At 40.3% G+C, this 22,399-nt stretch overlaps 1 protein-coding gene across 1 annotated transcript in view; it reads left to right on the top strand.

Annotated features, from left to right (window-relative positions):
• DNAJC15 (DnaJ heat shock protein family (Hsp40) member C15) overlaps positions 1-22,399 on the top strand; it is a 66,778-nt gene that overhangs the window by 5,578 nt on the left and 38,801 nt on the right. The window lies entirely within an intron of this gene.

Genomic DNA, 22,399 nt, shown 5'->3' with positions numbered 1-22,399 from the left:
TCCATTGTGAGACTTGTTACTGTTTTTGATATATCGAATATGCCATGGGTAGCTTGCCAGGCTCTGCTGTGCGGGCGAGATACTCTCTGTAGCTTGCTGGGCTCTCTGAGAGGGCAAGGCAAATGCCCTACCCACTGTGCTACTGTTCCAGTCCATTTGACAGTATCAAATGTTATTTACTAGTTCTGTTAATTGTTACATATTAATAATTAAAGATTACAAAATCTTTGTAGTTTTAAAAGCTACTGAGTACATTTCTTAGGTCCTCCTACTAAGTTGTACTACTAAAGAGTCACAAGCCTTGTAACTACTAAGTTTATAAGGTTTTGTGACTAGAGAGTCAAATTAGAGATGTTTCATTATGTATAAGCTCATAGTAGAAAGACATTGAATAATTTTCATAATCTATTAAAGTGTGTGGGAGTAATTGGAGCCATTGCTTTGAGTTCTGGGCATTAGGATTAGGATATTGTATGGTGATAGTACAGACTCTGATAGTCAACTTCACAACTTGGTGATACATGTGGCTTTTTAGGATCTCATATTTTTCTTCCCAAAAGTGTGGGTCTTGGCTTACTGGTGGTCTATTATTTCTTTTAGCTTTCTAACTCTGACACATCTATTGCAGTCAGAAATGTAAACAATTTTATATAAAATATAAATACCTTTTATTGATAAAATATTTTTATAAAAGAATCGTATCTCTTTCCTAGATTGTTTTTACTTCTCTTTGCATTTTTCAAAACATTTACTTAGAAATGGAAAATTTCCAGAAAAAAGATAGCAAGTAAATGAATCAACGGGAGAAGTGTGTGACTGAATTATGTGTAAGGAAGAGACTAGGAAAGGCTGTTTTCGAAGATAGGTTGAAATAGTTTATATTTTACGTATGTATGTGTATCTGGCTCCGTGCTCTGGCCCCGCTGCTTCATCACTGTGTGGTGTTTGGGAAACTGGGTCGCTGGCATGCAAAGCATACTCTCCGGCATATTTAGCTTTTTCTCTGGCCCAAAGGAGTTTAGAACTCTTTATTCAGTAAATTGTTGGACTAGAAGGTATTTCAGCAAAAGTCAACAGAACAATAATATGATAAAGGGTACCCATTGGGTTAAGAAAAATCTAATTAAAGTTACTCTGTGAATTTGAAAGAGGTATGTTTAGGGCCAAATAGCAGTGATGAACAAGTGAGAGAAAACAACTCCTGAGCCTGGGAGGTGACTCAGAGGGCTGGAGACCCCAGTTCTATTATACTCTCCCCGTTTCCTCTCTGGCTCCCTGAGTACTGGGTGTGGGCCCCACTGTCCACACAGAAGAAACTGACTCCCAGATCTCATGAACATTGTAGTTCCTGGAAACTTATTTGTTTGTTTTTATTTTTTGTCACACCTGGCAGTGCTCAGGGATTACTCCTGGCTTTGTTCTCAGGGGTCAGTCCTGGCAGTGTTCACAGCACTGTTTGTGCTACCAGAGATTGAACCCAGGTAAGCCATGTGCAAGGCAAATAAATACCTTTTCCACTGGAGTGATAACACATTGGGTAGGGCGTTTGCCTTGCATGCGGCCGACCGGGGTTTCAGTTTCTCCGTCCCTCTCGAGAGTATCCACCCTCATGGCAGAGCCTGGCAAACTGTTCGGTTTGCCAAAAACAATAACAAGAAGTCTCACAATGGAGACGTTGCTAGTGCCCGCTCAAGCAAATCTATGAACAACGGGATGACAGTGCTACAGTGCTGTACTCTGCCTCTCTGGCCCCAAAGTTTTTGAGAGCAGATTGAGCTGAAATTTCAAGTCAGAGAAAAAATATCATAAATATCCCAGGTATTTGTCACATCTAACTTCGAAAATACATACAATGGAAGGATACAGGGCTACTGTAGCCAGGAAGTGTTTTCCCAGTGCTGAGGTATTGCTCTAGTATCATTTGCCTTAGTTTTCTCTTGGAGTTTTACTTTGATATTCTTGCCACTGTTTGGCCTGCCCACTTAAGGTTGTTATTTTAATTTTTTTTTTCTTTTTTGCTTTTTGGGTCACACCTGGCGATGCTCAGGGATTAGTTCTGGCTCTGCACTCAGGAATCACTCCTGGCAGTGCTTGGGGGACAATATGGGATGCTGGAAATCGAACCCAGGTCATCTGCGCACAAGGCAAACACCTACCTGCTGTTCTATTGCTCCAGCCCCAGGTTATTATTTTGAGACATTTACATTCTGTTAAATAGATAGAAGAGGAGTTTACATTTGACCAGTTTTCTGATCTAGTCTGTGTTTAAATTATTCTTCAGGTTATTAACTGATCTAGTCTGCATTTAACATTCTCTGAATCCTAACTTATAACTATGGCTTGTGACTCTCATGGGGTTGTATAACTGAATGTGAGGATTATGAAAAGTATTAAAATTTATTTTGAAAGGAATTTTCTTATGATTTATCATCAGTAAGTATTTGATATGTCCACCTGTTTTATAAACCTCTATACCCCGGAAGGAAATGGCAGGCCCAGGCCCTAAACAGACCCACTGAGTCTGGAGGGGCTGTAGCTCAGGGGTCCGAGCTCCCTCATATTCAGAGTCAGCAGCTTCAAAGAAGGGAGAGCTTGTATGAGAGAGTACCATTGGCCAGGGAGGGTACTTCAGCTCTTGGGGAAAACTGAAGAGAAGGAACAAGTTTCTAGTTGACAGACACTGTTAAATATCTTTAAAAATGATCTTTCAGCCTCTCTTCTGTTCTGTCTGTTCTACTACTTACTTTGCCCGAGTTACTAAACTAAGATCTAAAAACTGGAATTTTCCCCTATCAAGTTAAACCTTGTGTTAAACAAAAGGCTTTCTATAATTTTTGTGAAAATTCCAATGACTATATTATACGTTTATACACTTTAAAAAATTTTTAGTTAGTGCATCCGTGTTCTGGATTGTCCCATCTTTAGCTGAACGGTAGTGCTAAGCCTAACAAATTCTGTGCTCTCGATCAGGGCTTCTTCAGCTTTCTCTACTCAAGACCCTTTTTGCCCAAGAAATTATTGTGCAGCTCTAGGAAAATAAATGGGTGTACAAATCAAACATTTACTAATAATAAATCATACATTTACTTAAAAAAAATTCTGTATCCCCGAAACCCCAATCCCCACACCTCCCCTTAGTTATAAGATGCTGTGTGGGGTCACAGCCCACAGTTTTCGAAGCTACTAGATTATTCTCAGTACATTAAGAATTATCTGATTGTAATTATATAAAGCTATGAGTCCTTTTTTCTTTTTTTTTCTTTTTTTTTTTTTTTGGTTTTGGGGCCATACCTGACAATGTTCAGGGATTAGTCCTAGCTCTGTACTCAGTGCTCAGGGAACTACGTGGGATGCTGGGGATCAAACCCCAGGTCTGCTGCCCTCCAGGCAAGTGCCTTTCCTGCTGTACTATCTCTCCAGCCCCAAAGCTATGGATGAGTCTTAACTCCAGTGTCTTGGCAATAGGGTGGCCACCTGAATGTACCACAAGAAGGGGAAATTCACCTTGGACCTTGGCTTAAATTTTATCTGTGTCACCATCTTACTTAAAATCTGGGTTTAAGAATGGAAGTACCTTTTGTGTCAATTTTTTTAGTATAATTGGCAATTAATATTAGCAGCACTGTAGCACTGTCATCCCATTGTTCATCCATTTGCTCAAGTGGGTACCAGTAACGCCTCCATTGTGAGACTTGTTGTTACTGTTTTTGGCATATCCAATATGCCACAGGTAGCTTCCCAGGCTCTGCTGTGGGGGTGGGGTACTCTCAGTAGCTTGCCCGGCTCTATGTGAGGGATGGAGGAATCGAACCCACGTTGACTGCGTACAAGGCAAATGCAGTCCAGCAATTAATATTACCAAAGATTTATTATCCCAAGAAATGTTTCTAGCTAAAAAATAGAATACGTTGTAAAAGAGGATTTATTTATTGAAAAATAAAATAATAAAAGCAAATGTAAGTTCTAGAGGATGTATATTTTGTTTGGGGAATGTAACTCAGAATGTAATTTGTGAAGTCATTTTACTGAAGCTCTACCTCTAGGGAAGTTCTTAGCCTGTAGGAAGTGCCAGATTAATTGTTAAAAAAAATGTTTAACTAATGAATAATGAATGACTCAAGGTTAATATGCCTGAGAGTATTGTTTTCTGGTCTAGAAATGTCAGAAAATGATTACTTTCTAAAGAACAAGCACCAAGCTGTATTTATCTGTTATGTATCTATTTTATTGTACGCCATGCTTGCACTTATCTATTATTTATTTCGAGGAATTGACATTCGTGATGTGGTGTTATATGCTGTCAAGTCTAAAATTTGTCAGTAGGCCTGCAGGGCTGAAACTTTTGGACAGAACTTGATTAGTTTTAACATACCATTAGATACAGCAAGGATTTAAATTAGGATAAAAAAAAAATCTGTTGGAGAATGGAGATGTCCTCATTTGCCCTTATTCTAAGAATTTTATTTGTCAGTTGTTGAATTTTGCTTTATTGTGCTTTGTTTTAATTTTGTCCCTTTGTTTTCTAGTCCTTCTCACCTGCAGTTTAAAATGCATTGACTTTAAAGTGAGACAAATATAGATGTAGTTGCTTTTGCTTTTTTGCCTAATTGAAGTTTTCCAGGAGAGTTAGTGCTCTGAGAGAAGCTCAGTGTGGCTGTTTTTGGCAGTGGGACTGTGGCAGTAGGGCCCAGGTAGATTAATGTGGTTTGATCCAATTTAGATATGAAAATCTGTGAAATTCCTGTCAGCTTGAAGAATTTTGGAAAGATAATTATGAAAATGCTCTTCCTAATGTCATTTTGTGATTTCTGACACTTTTTCTTCAAAATAAATTGCCCTCCCCTCCTCCTTTTGTTCTGCTTGTGCAATACAGCTTCTAAATTCTGCTGATTTGCCAGAAGTCTTTCTTGTTTCCATTCTTTTTTTTTTTCTCTCTTTCACTTGCTGTTGTTTAAATTCAAAGAGCTTTCTTTGTAGAAAGTGAACCAAATAATAAGGCGGCATGAAACACTGAGTTCAGCAGAAAGTGATTTGCTTGTGATTAACCCTTGAGAATTGTCACTGCAAGATAACCAAGAATGTTCTTTGAGACAATCTGTTCATTCTTTTTTTCTATTCGTGGGTAAGAACCCTTTCCATCCAGTTATTAGCAGTTCACCTACTGTTTCACTGAAACTTAATTATCAAGCTTATCGTGGAATGTTTTAGAAAAAAAACTTGGATGGAGAACTTCTGACAACCCCTTCTACATGCCCCGGTTCTTTTTCAGCAAAAGGCAGCTCCATTCTTCCAGATGTTTAAGCCAATAACCTTGACATCTGCTCCAGCTTTAAGATTTTTAATTGGCAAGTAAAATTTGTTTATATTTAAAGAGTACAGCATGAATTTTATATGCATCATGAAATTATTACAACAGTCAAGCTAATTAACCTTATCACCTCTGTGTGTGTGTGTGTGTGTGTGTGTGTGTTGTGAAAAGAGAGCGATTTAGTGTCTGTGTGATGAGATCACTTAAGATCTATTCTTTTAGAAAAGGCCAAATATTAAAATTTATTTTTCTTATGCTCTCTTTGGCAACATAAACACTAAAACTTATAATTGACCAAAATTACCTTAGTCCTTCTACCTCTTGGCCCCAGGCAACACCATTTTGATCTTTGATTCTATGGCTTCAGTTTTTTTAGATTTCACTTATAAGTAAAATTATATAGCATTTTTCTGTTTGGTGTTGGGGGGAGGGGGTGGAACTACTCCACATTTTCTTGATTCACTTATGTCCACTGGTTGACAGTGATTCTTCTGTTTCTCTAATGATTATATCCTCTCTCATCAAGTCTTTTAAACTGTATCTTTAGAAAATATCCAGAATCTGGCTGCTTTTTCCAATCTCTACCACTAATCATGGATCCAAGCTATTATTATCTCTTTCTTGAATTTTAATAGACTCCTAACTCATCTTCATGCCTCTGGTTTTGACATGTCTCAACATGACAACTGGGGATCATTTTAGACTTATTTTAGGCCTCTGTTCAAAACAATCATGTTTCATATCACTCAGGAAAATGCAAAAGTCCTGATATCATCCCTGTGGCCCCACAAGATCTGCTGCTCATGTTACCTCTCCTCTCATTGCCTCCTTCTTCATTCCTCCCTTCTCACTCTTTGCTCCTTGGATACTGACCTCTGGGTGTTCAAACACACCTGGCATACTCCAAGGCCTGCATGTTCCTTTTGCCTGCATGAAGTTTTTTTTTTTTTTTTAGCTATTGACAAAGCTTCATATTTCTTTTTATCTAGAAGTCTCCTTTTAATGAAGCTTCTCAGATCACTGTAAAAATGCCAGTCTCAATGTGCATATACACATATTTTCTTTACTTGCCTTTTTTCCACATGGTGTGTTTTTATTATTTTAACACTGTGCATTTTTATTTTTATATTGCTTCTTGCTGGACTCTTATGCTAAATTGTCACTTCTCAAGGATTGGGTTATCCTTTGAGATAGCCCAAGGATTTAGGTCTCTGACTGGCACATAGTAGGCATGCATTCTGTGTCTCTTGAAACCAGCTGACCAGTTAGAGATGAGAGATAGCCTTCAAATGGCAACTTGATAAATTCTCTAAATCTTTGGGAATTTTTAAAATTTTAGATCAACAAGTCACTTATTCCTTGATGTTCTCCCAAATGGACCTATGGTTTATCTTTGTTTTATTGTTGTAATACATTTTACCTGATATGAGGCCCTTTCTTCGTCATTTTCTTCTCTGAGACTTTTGAGTGTATTTACTTGGTTCAGAGTATTTTAAGGTACGATCGTATATTAGTTCTCTTGGAGGGGATGCATCGCTCAGGGACCTCCTAGGACACTTCTGGCAGAACTTGACCAGCTAAGCAAGGCAATTCAGTACCAGGGCCCCACAGAGTGATGCTGCTTGGTTTTGACATGACCAGCAGCACTCGGGGTTGCCAGGGTGGTACCTGGTGCTTGGAAAGTCATGCCTTGCTGGGGAACAAACACAAGTGTTGTTCCTGACTCCTCAGATTTCTCTCTGGTCTTTCGATAGTTTCTTAATTTAGTTTGAATTCCATCCCCCATTAAATTTGCCATTTCAAATAACAGCTTCTGTGTATAACAACTGTGTATAACACAGTACACAAAATAACACGTGCAACAAGGACTCTAAATGGTAGGAAATCCTTTAAAGATGATTTCCATCACATTATACAAACTTCTGAAAAGATATGTGTACCAGTTACTTTGCAAAATTGTAGAAATTCAGAGAGAGAAGCACTTTCTTCTGATTGTAGAAGCTCACATGTTAAAGAGATTTGAAGTACAGAGGTTACCATTTATTAAATAAGTATCATATAGAAATCTGCTAATGGGTACTGGAGAGTGTTACTTGAATAAGGGAGTGAAAGGGAAAGTTCCATTTGTAGATGATCATGTAGTTATTTGGGAATCAGTTAATTTTTTAGGGAGGATGAGCAGAAAAGAATAGAAAAGGAGAGAGTAAAGATGTGTGAGTGAAGAAAAGACTGAGCTTTTGCCATGTTTTCTCAGTAAGCTGTTAGCTTGTTATAACTTTATTTCATTAGTATTTATTAGCATCCTATGAGATATATGTTCACATTCTTTCTTTTATAAATGAGGAAATGGTCACAAGAAGGTCAATTTAGAGTTGCAACTTTTAAGTATTGAGTTGGAATTAGTCTTTGAAGTCCATAGGCTAACCTTGGCAGTGTAACCTTCATTGTGAGGAATTTCATGCACACGGCATGACTGAGAAAGATCAAAACTTGAGCAAAAAAAGTAGCACTGTAGCACTGTCTACCTATTGTTCATCGATTTGTTCGAGCGGGCACCAGTAACGTTTCCATTGTAAGACTTGTTGTTACTGTGTTTAGCATATCAAAAAAGGTAAAGGTTTAGAATAGAGGAATAGAATAGAATAGAAAAATAGAATGGAATAGAATAGAGTGGCAAGGGATATCAGTTAAGGATGAAAATTATGGGGGTTCAAGAAGAATAGAAGGCCCAGAATACAGACACTGCTGGGAGGTTTTTCAAAAATTGTTTCTTATAAAAATTGAGTTAATTTTGTAATAATGCTACTTAGTGTGGACATAGGCTTTACTTTAGCTAGACTTAGCCCAGTAAAAGATTCCCACTGATAATGCACTAACCATTTTGATAGCAGTTTCACGGAAATTTGGCTACTTGTTGGTTTTTCTATAGCACCATTGTCCATAGTCCTGAAACTAAAGAAATTTGTTTGGTAGCACAGGGATTGACCATGAAGCAAGTCATGTATTGTACTTCTGAGCTACATCCCAAAGTCAAATTTTTTTTAACTTAAAAATTTTATTTTCATAAGGTTGTTCACATTAATTGATTACATTCAGTATTTGAACACCATTCCCACCACCATTCAAGTCTGCTTGCCACAGGCAGATGCCAGATAATTTATTTTGTATTGCTTGTTATTATCCACGACATGGGCAACTATCGCCCATGAAAAGAAAAAAAAAAAAAGGAAAAAACCCAAACAACGAATAAAGCCATGCCAATCTCATCTCATCTCGTTTTCTGCGCAAGTTAGAAATTGCCCAATCTGCCTGTTGTCCATCGTCTACAAGTTGTTTGCTCGAGTCATCCTGAATAGAATAGGCAGAACACTAGATGAAGGAAAACCATGCGAGCAAGCTGGGTTCCGAAAAGGAATCAGCACCATCGACCACACAGTGACCAAACTCATTGAAGTTTCGCGAGAGTTCAAGATGCCGCTCTGTCTAGCGTTCATCGATTTAAAGAAGGCCTTCGATTCTGTTGAGACTAAAGCGGTCATTGAAGCTCTAGCCAAACAGGGCGTTCAAACTCAGTACATCATGATCCTCCTTGAGCTGTACTATTATATTCACCACCAGGATCTCACCATTCTACAAGGAAGTGATCATTGATGTAAAGAGAGGGGTTTGGCAGGGTGATACCATTTCACCGAAACTCTTAAGTGCCACCCTCGAGAATGTCATGCGAGGACTGGAACGGGAAGGAATGGGAGTGAAGATAGACAGTCGGCAACTACACCACCTCCGCTTCACTGATGATATCATTCTACTAACACCAAGCATTAGCCAAGCAGCACAAATGCTGGCTGATTTCGACGGTGAGTGTGGAGAGGTCGAACTGCAGCTGAATCTCACCAAGACAATGTTCATGAAAAACGAACTAGTCCCTGACGTTCCATTTGCTCTGAACAGAACGAACATTTTCTAATGCAGCAGCTGTGTGTACCTGGGTTGAGAACTCAACATGAGGAACGACTTGGCTCCAGAACTGCGCAGGAGGAAGAGAGCAGCGTGGACCACCTTCAAGAGCATCGAAGAAGTAATGAAGAGGCCGAAGAACCTCCAGCTCCGGGCACATCTTTTTGATTCCACCGTTCTTCCTGCACTAACATACGCCTCAGAAACCTGGGCTCTACAAAAGCAGGATGAGAACACTATTCGGGTATCCCTAAGAGGAATCAAAAGAGCTATGCTTGGACTATCACGTTTCATTCAAGTGAGAGAAGGAATCTCTCTGTCGACGATCAAGATTCAGGAACACTGTCTTGTTTGCCAAGGCGTTGAAAATCAGATGGGCCGGACATGTAATGTGTTTTAGAGACTACCGCTAGACTAGAGCTGTTACCTACTGGATTCCACGGGACATCAAAAGACTGTGTGCCAACCACCTATGAGATAGTCACACTTCATCAAAACCCTGAACGATGGGGCTGGAGTGATAGCACAGAGGGTAGGGCGTTTGCTTTGCACGTGGCCAACCCGGGTTGGCCATATGGTCCCATATGGTCCTCTGAGCACCATCAGGAGTAATTCCTGAGTGCAGAAACAGGAGTAACCCCTGTGCATTGCAGGTGTGACTCGAGAAAAGAAAAAAAAAATCTGAATGAATGGTTTGAGGCTCTTGTTCCTGGAGCAAGCAGATATCACTGGGCTACACTAGCACGTGGCAGGGACAAATGGAGACATTACTGGCACCCGCTTGAGCAAATCGAAGATCAGCAGGATGACAAGTGATACAAGTGATTGCTTATTATGAATATCATGAGAGGTCGATGGCTGCACACTCCTGAAATTCCAAAATTGTAAATGAATTGCGTCTGCAGATCTCCATAGTGAGCTAATCTATTCCGAAATTCCTTTGTGAGTCTCTGGATCAAGGACTGTGACTTGCTTACGTGGTGCTTGGAGGCAGTTTTTGGGCTTGACAGCCTGGACCCCCGGAGGGGTGGGCGGAGATGGAAGGGACAATCTGTCCCTGCTGCCACCACGTGGCCTGGAATGTTCAGTCTGTAGTCCTGCATACCTGGGTTTTTCTTCTGGAAGTTTGTGGCCACAGGGGTTCATCTGGAGTGGGCGGAGAGAGGACACCCGCTCCATCTGAGGTGCCCTGGTGAAATTGGCTCTGCACCGGGTCTGGAGAAATCTCCTGTGAGCTGCTGTCTTCCGGGATTCACTGCTGAGTCTCAATTTTTTAAGTTATTATTCATGTATTATGTACTGTCACAGGGAATACAGTGAAAAATAGGCTTTTTGACATTTTTGACAATTGTAAAGTTTCATGAAGTCCTAGAAATTAAATCATTGTTCATCACATAGATTTGTTCTGTACATTCATGTCATCCTCATTTTCCATAGGAACCATAATAAGTTTGTTTTAGTTTTCGATTTTGGGGCCATATCTGGCAGTGTTTGGGGGTCACTCCTGTCTATGCTCAATTAATCATATTGGGTGCTGGGGGTTGAACCCAAGTTGTCCATATGCACACAAAGAAACACCCTACACACAGTGCTATTTTTTCATCCCCCAGTTTGAGATTTTTATTTTTTTGGAAAAAAGTGACAAATTTTATGTAAATGAAGTCTTTTCAATTTTCTTTATATATGCCCATTCCCACACATTATTGCAAAATTATTTTAAATTTTATAAGTTAAAATATAAATTATAATTATGTATTTTAATTTTAAATTTTATAATGATTACTATAAATAAAATTTATATTTATATGTTATATAATATTTAATATTTGCATGTAATTTTTAATGTATATAACAAGTTATAAAATTATTTTTTAGGAATTTTTTAAAAAAATTTTATTTTATTAAATCACCATGTGGAAAGTTACAAAGTTTTCAGGCTTATGTCTCAGTTATACAATGCTGGAACACCCGTCCCTTCACCAGTGCCCATATTCCACCACCAAAAACCCCGGTATACCTCCTACCACCTGCTCCCTACCCCCGCCTGTGTAACTGATAAATTTCACTACATTTTCTCTTTACCTTGATTACATTCCATATTTCAACACAAAATTCACTATTTGTTGGAGTTTCCTCCCAAAAAACATCTCTGCTGACAAGGAAGCATTTGATAATTAGTTTAACATTGCTGAGAATGAAGAGATATGAAGTCCGGCTATCGTGGCCGCGCGGTTTAGGATTTCTGGATTTTAGTATTTTACTAATTAAGTCCAGGGAGATTTACGTTAGAAGTTGCATCATTTCCCTTCCTGGGGCAGCATGGGGCTATGGCTTAGTTCACAGTCTAGAGACTTTGCCGGAATGCAGTTGCTGGTACCAAAAGTAGTCTAGGTGGCCTCCGGATTGTGGTCGATCAGCAGCAGAGCGGCCGCATAAACGTGTGGCCACCCAGGTCGCATCTCCGTGGAGCTCGTACCCGTATCGCCCCAGCCCGAGATTGCCCATGCGTCCCGCTGTTTCTAATTCAAACCTTTTTTTTTTTTCTCTTCCTGCGCCACCACGTTCGTACCTGCTTAATGGTCCTCATAATAAGGTGGATGCCATGCCGCTTTTCCCTGAAAAGGGAAAAAAATCTGAGAAAGATCTTTATCCTCCTCGGCCAGCATGGGGCTATGGCTTAGTTCACAGTCTAGAGACATTGCTGGAAGCAGTTGCTGGTACCAAAAATAGTCTAGCTGGCCTTCGGATCGTGGTCGATCAGCAGCAGAGCAGCCACACAAATGTGTGGCCACCTGGGTTTTTAGGAAATTTTTTAAGTGATTTGTAAGTTATCTAAAAACAGTAACAATAAGTCTCTCAATGAGAGATGTTACTGGTGCCCGCTCAAACAAATCGGTGAGCAAGGGGATGACAGTGACAGTGACAGCTACTTTTTAAGTAAATTTACTCAAGCTGATCTACTTTTTAAGTAGAAATGCACAGAAAGATCAGTTTGTTGTAAGTATGTTCTGGTCTAATTTTATATGGCCAAAAACAGATGTATCCAAGAGTTAATTTAGATCTTTTGCAGGTCTACAAAATGTTAGCTGCATTTCAAACCCATATATGTATGAATCTTCAAAGAAAATGTACCAAAACTGAAAGTTACCTAAGGTAGCCTTGTGAATATTCAAAGGGGAAAAACAATTCATATTTGATATCAACTGTTTGCTACATACATATATACTAGTGACACTTTTGGTTCAGGCCAGCATACAGATAAATGCAGACCTTTCTTTTTAAGTCATGTTACTTGTTTTCCTTCTTTTAGCATACATTATAAATTTCCTAAGTCAATGAAATAGTAACAGCTCTCTAGCATCATTGAAGTCATCAATGTACCATGATGTCTATCTAGCTATACCACCAATTTTAGACATTTAACCTGATTATTACCCAGTTGGTAGAAAATGACTGTATTTGTGGTATTAACACTATACCTGATCCACTATTTTGCTTTAAAATGGCCTTTTCATGTCATTTTGTTACTGGCAATTTAGTTTTAAAGTATCATTGTTTAAAAAACATTCAAAATACAAATTGAAGTCTTACCTTTGTGCTTGCCACTGGATCATACATGGTGGAGCATATATAATAGAAATAAAATGGGTCCTCTTAGCCTGAGGATACCATATTGAAGTTTAAATGTGAAATAGCATGGTGATGAGGTGATAAAGTATATTTAAAATTGCTTTCAACAGTAGTAGAGAAGAGAAGATGTTGATGAAATTCTCTGATATTTACACAGTTATGCCAAACGAACCATGGGCTTTTTAAAAGCTCCAGTAGGTTTTAGAGGTTATTTTACTTGTGAAAATTGAGGTCAGATAAAGATATGGTCAAGATTTCTGTGTGAACTTCTTAATCTCTAAATAAAATCCTGTACTTCTATTTTCTATATCTTCAATTAGTTACTTTGTCTTCATTGGGTTTTTAACATGTGTGGAGAGCAGGGGCAAGCTACAGTTTTAGGGCTTTATAAGTTTGTGTCTGAAAAGAATTTTAAAAAATATTCTTACTTTGGAATAAGGTTAATCTCTTAACAATCGTACTATTACTATGGAGAACTTAATGAGAAAGACCTTTATTATTTCATAGTACCACATCTGGCTGTATGAGATACATGAGACATTTATGTTTGTTTTTAGAAGTCTTTAGTTAGCTACTTAGAAAAGGTAATAGAGGCAGAAAATTAGACTCTAATTTCATGCAATAAGTGTGGTGAAGTGCAGATCTCTGGGAGATCAGTGTAAGCGCTGTAGGCACACAGTGTTCATGGTCCTCCATAGTCAGGGTGTGGCACGCGACTTTTGCTTATTCCAGGCCGTGTCTCTTGGTTTTCCTTTGCTTTCGATGGTTACAGCGAGTCACACCCTTGATAGTTTGCTGGTGCAGTGCGTATACCGGTTCCACACGTAGGTGTGGTGAAGGTGCTCACACACTCTTGACTGCAGTGCACCAGAAATCACACACTTGATTGTGGCCATGGCTCCTGGATTGCACGCATCACTTGCAGGGCAGTGTCCCGGATAGGTGCTCTTGTGCTGACGATCCCCGACCCCTGACTTCTCTCTCTTTCTCTTCCCGACACCCACCCCACACATGTATGCGAGGCAAGTGCTCTCCTGCTAAGCCATCCAGACAGAGGGGCGAGTGGATGAAAATTAGATCCCAGAACCTAGTGCGAGGGAGGCATAGGCACGGAAGAGGAGCTGCGGCTAAAACGGAACCACAGTAGGAATAAATTGTACTGTTATTCCTATCTCTTTCCACTCTGCTTTTAGGCTGATGCTTCCTATTGGGAAAAATCCCGATCCTACAGTCCTCTTCTTCACTTGGCCACTTAAGCACAGACCTGGAGTTAGGGAAACTGCTTCAAAATGAGGAACCTTCCCTTCTCCCCACTGCTTGCCTGGGTCTTCCATGTGAGACCCCTTGTTTTAGACCTGAAAGCTTTCCTTTGACTGCTGAAGAGTATAATCAATCAGTCACCCCAGCTCTCAGCATTTCAGACTCTTAGGTGGGATGTAGAGAGGGAGAATATTTTTTTCTGCTGCAGCATAAGAAAGATGCTCACAGCCTTTGTTGATTGCAACTGAAGGCATCCACTAACCATAAGGGTCTGATAATGAACACAGTTGGAGCTCATCCTTCTTTTCTTTGTCAGTAAAGCATGGTTCTGCGTAGTATGTCACTGTGGTGGCTTTTCCTTGACAATTGCAGTATCAAGATGCATGTGATGGGCAGAAATTTTTAAATTCCTCTCTTGGGATCAGAAGTTTGAGAAGGGTATTATTTTGTACCTTTTTTCCTTGGATGTACCCAACCATAAACGAGGGGGAGATGAGGATTGAATTTGAATTTCAGTTATTCGGAATACAGGAAAAAAACAAAGAGTTTCCTCTCCAATTCCAAAAAGATTTTTATTTCAAGGTATTTAGTTTGTTTTTCCACTAACCTAAGAATATATAAGACTAAATTATTTTTAACAATAAAAATTCAACTTAATTCAACAAATAGGTATTGAATACTTTATCCATCCAGATCTATTTTCCACTTGTCTGCCTTGCTCTGTCATTCTACCTCCCCTCATTGCTAAGGACCATGATATATATAAGTTACATATACATTTATCATTGTTATGTATGGCAGATGATTTCTCCCATTCTGTAACAGATTTTAGTTAATGTGTTAAGAAAGAAATAATTTTAAGCAGAACAAGTTTACAAGAAGTGAAATCTAATTCACATATGAAATGCTTGATAACTTTGTTGGACTTGAATATCCTTATGAGCCTGTAGAAGGTAAGACTGAAAACAGAAAATATGTACTCTGGAAAATGGCAAAAATAGCACTCAGTATTTGACCAACACTCACCTGTCTTGTTCAGAAATAATAGTAAAATTAACTGTAAAAAACCTTGAAGATTATTTTACTTTTCTGGACGGTAGCTCCAGGCTTTTCCCCCTTCTATCAGAGACTAGATATTCCTCTGCCTAATTTCTGAGAGTTTCTGCCTGCTGGAAAGATGTTTAGACCTGGAGCCAAGGACAAGAATCCTACACAAACGTTCCTCATCTTATCTATGAAAGCTATGGAATCCTAAGAGAGTCGCTGGGGTCTTGAAACGCAGGCAGTGGTTTCCTGTCACTGGTCCTCAGGCCTCCAACTGTTGGAAACTGGTTTTGAAGCTCCTTCCTACAGCTGCCCTTTGTGATCTGACCTTTCTTCTTTTAGGTTTCTTGTCCCAATTCTTTTTCTTTTCTTTTCTTTTCTTTTCTTTTCTTTTCTTTTCTTTTCTTTTCTTTTCTTTAATTGAATCACAGAGATACAGAGTTACAAAACTGTTCACGATAGGTTTTCGGTCATACAGTGTTCCAATACTCAGCCCTCCATCTGTGTACATTTCCTACCACCAGTGTCTTCAGTTTCTCTCCTGCCACTCGTCCTCCAGCCTGTCTCCATGGCAGGTACTTTCCCTCTCCCCCGCCCCCCCCCCCCCCGCCCCGTCACTGTTTCTGTCTCTGTCTGTCTGCATTCAGGTCTTATCCAGAGTTACCATTTCCAACTTTTTCCTTTTGTGTTACAGTGATCCCTTCTCTATCCACTGCCTTCTCCCCCCAGCACTTGAAGCAAGTTTCCACCCATGGACCAATCCTCCTAGCCCTTGTTTCTGCTGTCCTTGGGTATTAGTCTCATATTACATTTTTCTTTTCTTTTTTTTCTCCTCCTCCTCCTCCTTCTCCTCTTCCTCTTCTTCTTCTCCTCTTCCTCTTCTTCTTCTTTTCTTCTTCTTCTTCTTCTTCTTCTTCTTCTTCTTCTTCTTCTTCTTCTTCTTCTTCTTCTTCTTCTTCTTCTCCTCCTCCTCCTCCTTCTCCTCTTCCTCTTCTTCTTCTCCTCTTCCTCTTCTTCTTCTTTTCTTCTTCTTCTTCTTCTTCTTCTTCTTCTTCTTCTTCTTCTTCTTCTTCTTCTTCTTCTTCTTCTTCTTCTTCTTCTTCTTCTTCTTCTTCTTCCTCTTCCTCTTCTTCTTCTTCTTCCTCTTCCTTCTTCTTCTTCTTCTTCTTCTTCTTCTTCTTCTTCTTCTTCTTCTTCTTCTTCTTCTTCTTCTTCTTCTTCTTCTTCTTCTTCTTCATTCAAACACCCATCCCTTCACCAGTGCCCATATTCCACCACCAAACACCCCAGTATACCTCCCACCCCCGCCCTCCACCCCCAACTGCATAACTGATGAATTTCACTTCATTTTCTCTTTACCTTGATTACATTCCATATTTCAACACAACACTCACTATTGTTGTTGGAGTTTCCCCCCATGAAAGACAGCCCTACTACCAAGGAAGCATTTGATAATTAGTTTTCCATTGCTGAGAATGAGGAGATATGTAGCCCCACTGCTCCAAGTACATAACATTTTTTTTTCCTTTTTCCTTTTCCTTTTTTTTTTCCCCTCATACCCTTCCCGCGCCTCATAGTATGGTGGACGCCACGCCGCGTTTCTCCCCGAAAATAGGAAACAACAGGGAAAGAGGAATATTTCCTCTTCTCGGCCGGCGTGGGGTTGTTGCTTAGTTCACAGTCCAGAGAAATGGCTGCTACTTTGATTACCTTCAATATTTCAACAAAAAACTCACTGTTATTATTTGGAATTCCCCTCCAAGTCAGACCTACTAAAAAGGAACCGTTTCACATTGCTGACAATTAAGAGATGTTAAGTCGCGCGGACGGTTTTGGATTTCTGTATAAAGTCCAGGGAAAATTCTGCCAGAAATTGCATAGCCCATCTCACAATCCCAGTGCATTGTTGTAAGAAGCTGTGCTGGCTGCCCAAATGTGTTAGGTCTCTGGAATCAAAGTCTTTAGGCACAGAGGGTCCGTTTCGCTCTCAGCAGCTCCCGATTTATCTGGGCCGAGGGCGTGCCGGTTACACCCACTTCTTATGTTCCCTAGGAGCCCCAAGTGTAAAAATCGTATACCTCTGTGTTAGGAGTCTTAGAAGATGGCTCCTGCCATGTGGATGTTGCTGCCGCCGCCATTTTCAGTGCAGAAAGACAGGGTGGAGAGGAAAGATCCATCCCAGGTAGCGCGGAGTTGTAGCCCAGCTCACAGTCCCAGTGCATTGCTGTAAGAAGCTGTGCTGGATGACCAAATGTGTTAGATCTCTGGAATCAAAGTCTTTAGGCGCAAAGGGTCCTTCTTTTTTTTTTTTAATCCCACAAATTAGTCTGGTCATTTCTATGTCTGTCTTTCTCCTTCTGCACTCATTTCACTCAGCATGATACTCGCCATGTGCATCTATTAATAAACGAATTTCATAACTTCATTTTTCCTAACAGTTGCATAGTATTTTATTGCGTAGATCTTTAGCCAGACATCTATCTATTCTCAACACTTGGGTTGTTTCTGGGTTCTGGCTATTGTGAATAGTGCTGCAGTGAACATGGAAGTGCCAATTGCATTTCTGCTGTGTGTTTTTGGGCCCCTGGGCTATATTCCCAAAAGTGGTATTGCTGGGACATGTGGAAGCCCAATTTTCAGTTTTTTGAGGAATGCCTGCATTGTTTTCCCAAAAGGCCAGACCAGTCGGCATTCCTACCAACAAAGAAGAAGAGTCCCTTTCTCCCTGCATCCATGCCAGCACTGGTTGTTCTTGTGTGCCGGTCTCAGTGGTGTGAGTTTATATGTTGTTGTTTTGATTTGCATCTCCCTGATGATCAGCTATATAGAGCATTTTTTTCATGTGTCTTTTGTCCGTTTGTATTTCTTCTTTGACAAAGTCTCTGTTCATTCCTTCTCCCCACTTTTTGGTGGGATTGGAATTTTCTTTTCCTTGCAAAGTTCTGTCAGTGGCTGTATATCGCCTTAGGCTTCCCTTGAGCATGACGTTGGCTTCCCTAGGGCTGGATCTACTTGCTGAGGGTGCAGGGGTTTTGGCTTTAGCATTCCTTTAGTGCCAGTCCCCATCTTAGGACTTTTCCACTAATGTGAAATGAGCACATCTGGTTTTGTTTGTTTTAGTGATAACTATTTTAACTTTTTTACAAACTGCAGGATCTCATGGATTTACTTTCTTCATCATTGGGCGTCTGTGTCATCTGCTCCTTACTTCTGTTTGCTATCAAGTCTTGATGTGGCTGCATGTGTCTGAGAGTTGAACCCTGGAGTGGCTCAGGAGAATGGGATTTTATTTTAGCTCTTGTAAATAGGGCAGGGCAGTTCAGGGCACTAGTATGCAGGCCGCAGGCTCCTTTCACCTCATCGGTTCCCTTCTCCATCCAAGTTCACTGCTTCCTGTATATTTTTATTTATTTATTTTTATTGAATCATTGTGAGAAGAGTTACAAAGCTTTCCAGTCTAAGTCTCGGTCATATATTGATCAAACATCCATCCCCTCACCAGTGCACACCCTCCACCACCAAGAACCCCAGTATACCCCTCATTGCACCCCTCCCCCGCCTATGTGGCAGATGATTTCCATCTTATTCTTTCTACGCTTTGATCACATTCAATATTTCGACAAAAGATTCACCATTATTATTTGGAATTTCCCCAACAATCAGACCTGCCGAAAAGGCATCATGAGATTTTTTGTTTTCTATTGCTGATTATGAAGAGCATTTTGGATTTCTGATATTTTAGTAATAAGTCTGGAGGGATTTCTGCCAAAAGCCACTGGGTTCTGAGATTGTTTTGTATGCTTCTGGGATTATGGCTGTTCAGGAGCCAGGAGCGGTTCGTGGGCGGCAACTTGGGGCCTCGTTGGGGCTGGGAGAAGGGCCGGTTCCACCCCCCATTCCACGAGGCCCTGCGTGTTACATCAATGCAGTTTCATACCAGGCTGTTCAATAGGCTGTGAAAAGGTGGTGGCCACTGTGCCGCCAGGTAGAATAGGCGAAAGGGACAAACACCTTTCCCCCCCACCTGGGGTGGGACACACCATAGTTTAATACTCAGTTGAGATGCATTTCTGCCAAAAGCTGCTGGGTTCCAAAATGGGTTTGTGTGCCTTTGGGATGATGGCCGTTCAGGAGCCAGGAGCTGTTTGTTCACCGCTTCCTGTATAATGTCTATAGTGCAGCCAGCCAGAGGAGGAATGGACAAGGTCATTCAACTCTGCCACCTGAAGGACTCTCAGAAGCCACACAGTCTGCACAAATCCTATACCCACACGTAGTTAATGTAGCCAGACCTTCCTAAGGGAGGCCTGGAAATTCATGGCTGGCTCAAAGCAAGAGTCACTGCGACCACAGAGATAGGACAGGGGGTTAGGTACTTACTGACACCAATAGGTGAGGCCTCCAAAATAGAACAGAACAGAGTATTTTCTGATCCTATTGAAGAAATGGAGAGTGGATATTGGCACTGTCTGTAAACTTTTTCTGTTGTGACTCATTTCTTTTCCCGACATGATTAAGGATATAGTATAGAGTCAGTTTAAAATATAACTGCACAGTGCTAAGGATTGAACCCGGGGCTGGAAAGAGAGCTCAGCAGGCTGATTCACTCCTGTGTGGCGCCCTGAGGACGCGCCCTGAGGAGAGAGCCAAAGCATCCCCCCACACACACACAAACACACTGCTGTGTGTAGCCCCGAAAACAAAACAAAACAATAAAATAGGCAAGCCAGAATAATAAGTTTAGACTCTAGATTCCTGAATCATTTTTTAATGTTTACCTTATTTTATTTTTCTCCTTATTTATTTATTTATTTATTGAATCACCATGTGAAAAGTTACAAAACTTTCAGGCTCAAGTCTCAGTTACACAATGCTTGAACACCGATCCCTTTACCAGTGCACATATTCTACCACCAATAATCACAGTATACCTCCCATCCCTCCAATCCCCCACCCCACCTGTGTAGCTGATAAATTTCACTTTAGTTTCTCTTTACTTTGATTACATTCAATATTTCAACAAAAAACTCACTATTATTGTTTGGAGTTTCCCTCCCCAAAGTCGGACCTGCTGGAAAGGAAGCAGTTGATAATTTGTTTTCCATTGCTGAGAATGAAGAGATATGAGGTCATGTGGCCACAATAGCAGTCGCGAGGTTTTGGATTTCTGTATTTTAGTATTTTAGTAACTAAGTCTAGAGGAATTTCTGCCAGAAATTGCATCATTGCTAGCTCGTACCTCTCTGCTACTTTATATTCCACATGAGTGCAATCTTTCTATGTCTGTCTCTTTCTTTCTGACTCATTTCACTCAACATGATACTTTCCATGTTGATCCATTTATATGCAAATTTCATGACTTCATCTTTTCTAACAGCTGCATGGTATTCCATTGTGTAGATGTACCAAAGTTTGTTTAAGCAGTAGTCATCTATTTTTGGGCACTCCGTTTTTTTTCCAGATTGTGGCTATTGTAAACAGTGCTCCAATGAACATAGAAATGCAAATGTCATTTCTACTATACCTTTTTGCCTCTCTGAAATATATTCCCAGGAGTGGTATTGCTGGGTCAAATGGGAGCTCAGTTTCTAATTTCTTGAGAATCGTCCATACCACTTCTGGGAATATATTTTGCTTTTTTTTTGGGCGGGGGGGTCACACCCGGCAATGCACAGGGGTTACTCCTGGCTCATGTACTCAGGAATTACTCCTGGCAGTGCTCAGGGGACCATATGGGATGCTGGGAATCGAACCCGGGTCGGCCGCGTGCAAGGCAAACGCCTTACCCGCTGTGCTATTGCTCCAGCCCTGGGAATATGTTCTGGAGAAACAAAAAAGTATAGTCGAAATGACATCTGCACTCATATGTTCATCGCGGCACTGTTTACAATAGCCAGAATCTGGAAAAAACCCGAGTGCCTGAGAACAGATGACTGGTTAAAGGAACTTTGGTACATCTCTACAATGGAATACTATGCAGCTGTTAGAAAAGATGAAGTCATGAACTTTGCATATAAGTGGATCAACATGGAAAGTATCATGCTAAGTGAAATGAGCCAGAAAGAGAGGGACAGACATAGAACGATTGCACTCATCTGTGGAATATAAAATAAGAGTAGGAGACTTACACCCCAAGAATAGTAGTATGTAATGCCAAAAGGTTGGCTCCATAGCTTGGAAGCGTACCTCACATGTTGGGGGAAAGTCATCCCAGATAGAGAAGGGAACACCAAGTAAAATGTGATTGGAGATCCTGCGTGGGGAGGGAGATGTGTGCTGAAAGTAGACTAGAGACTGAACACGATGGTCACTCAATACCCCTGTTGCAAACTACAACACCCAAAAGGAGAGAGAGAACAAATTGGAATGCCCTGCCACAGAGGTGGGGTGGGGTGGGGAGTATGGGATGGGGGGTGGGAGGGATACTGGGTTCATTGGTGGTGGAGAATGGACACTGGTGGAGGGATGATCTCTCAAACATTGCATGAAGGAAAAACAAGCACGAAAAGGTGTGAATCTGTAACTGTACCCTCACCATGACTCACTAAAAAAAAAAATAATTAATTAATTAATTAAAAAAAAAAGAAAACTGCCGACCTGATCAAAAAATGCGGTGATGAAATGAACAGAAACTTCCCCAAAGAAGAAATCCAAATGGCTGAGAGGCACATGAGAAAATGCTCAACATCACTAATCATCAGGGAGATGCAGATCAAAACAACAATGAGATACCATCTCACACCACAGAGACTGGCCCATGTCCAGAAAAACAAAAGCAACCGGTGTTGGCTTGGATGTGGGGAGAAAGGGACTCTTCTTCACTGCTGGTGGGAAAGCGGACTTGTTCAGCCCCTTTAATGTTTACCTTATTTTAGAAAGATCTACATAAACTAGCTTTTAAATGTGATGTTATTACTAATTTTTTGATGTTTGACTTGTTTACTAAACATGCATTTAATGTTTTATGTTTTTAAATACAGCAGATGCCATTAAAAATCTCCAGTGTATTAGAGGAAGAAATCTGTGCCTTTTATCTTTCTAGAAGATAAATACATTCATTTCACTATTAAGAACAGTTGATAGAAAACATTTTAGCAGGAGGCAATGTAAAAATGTTCTCGGTTAGAATGAATTGAAATATATGGAAATAAAATTAAAATGTAGAATTATCTTCACTGAGAATTAAGTTACTGGTGTGTA

This window comes from Sorex araneus, chromosome 1 (assembly GCF_027595985.1).
Source record: "Sorex araneus isolate mSorAra2 chromosome 1, mSorAra2.pri, whole genome shotgun sequence".
Lineage (NCBI taxonomy): Eukaryota > Metazoa > Chordata > Mammalia > Eulipotyphla > Soricidae > Sorex > Sorex araneus.
Note: the sequence above shows the minus strand (reverse complement) of the source record. Positions and strands in the feature narration are given on the sequence as shown.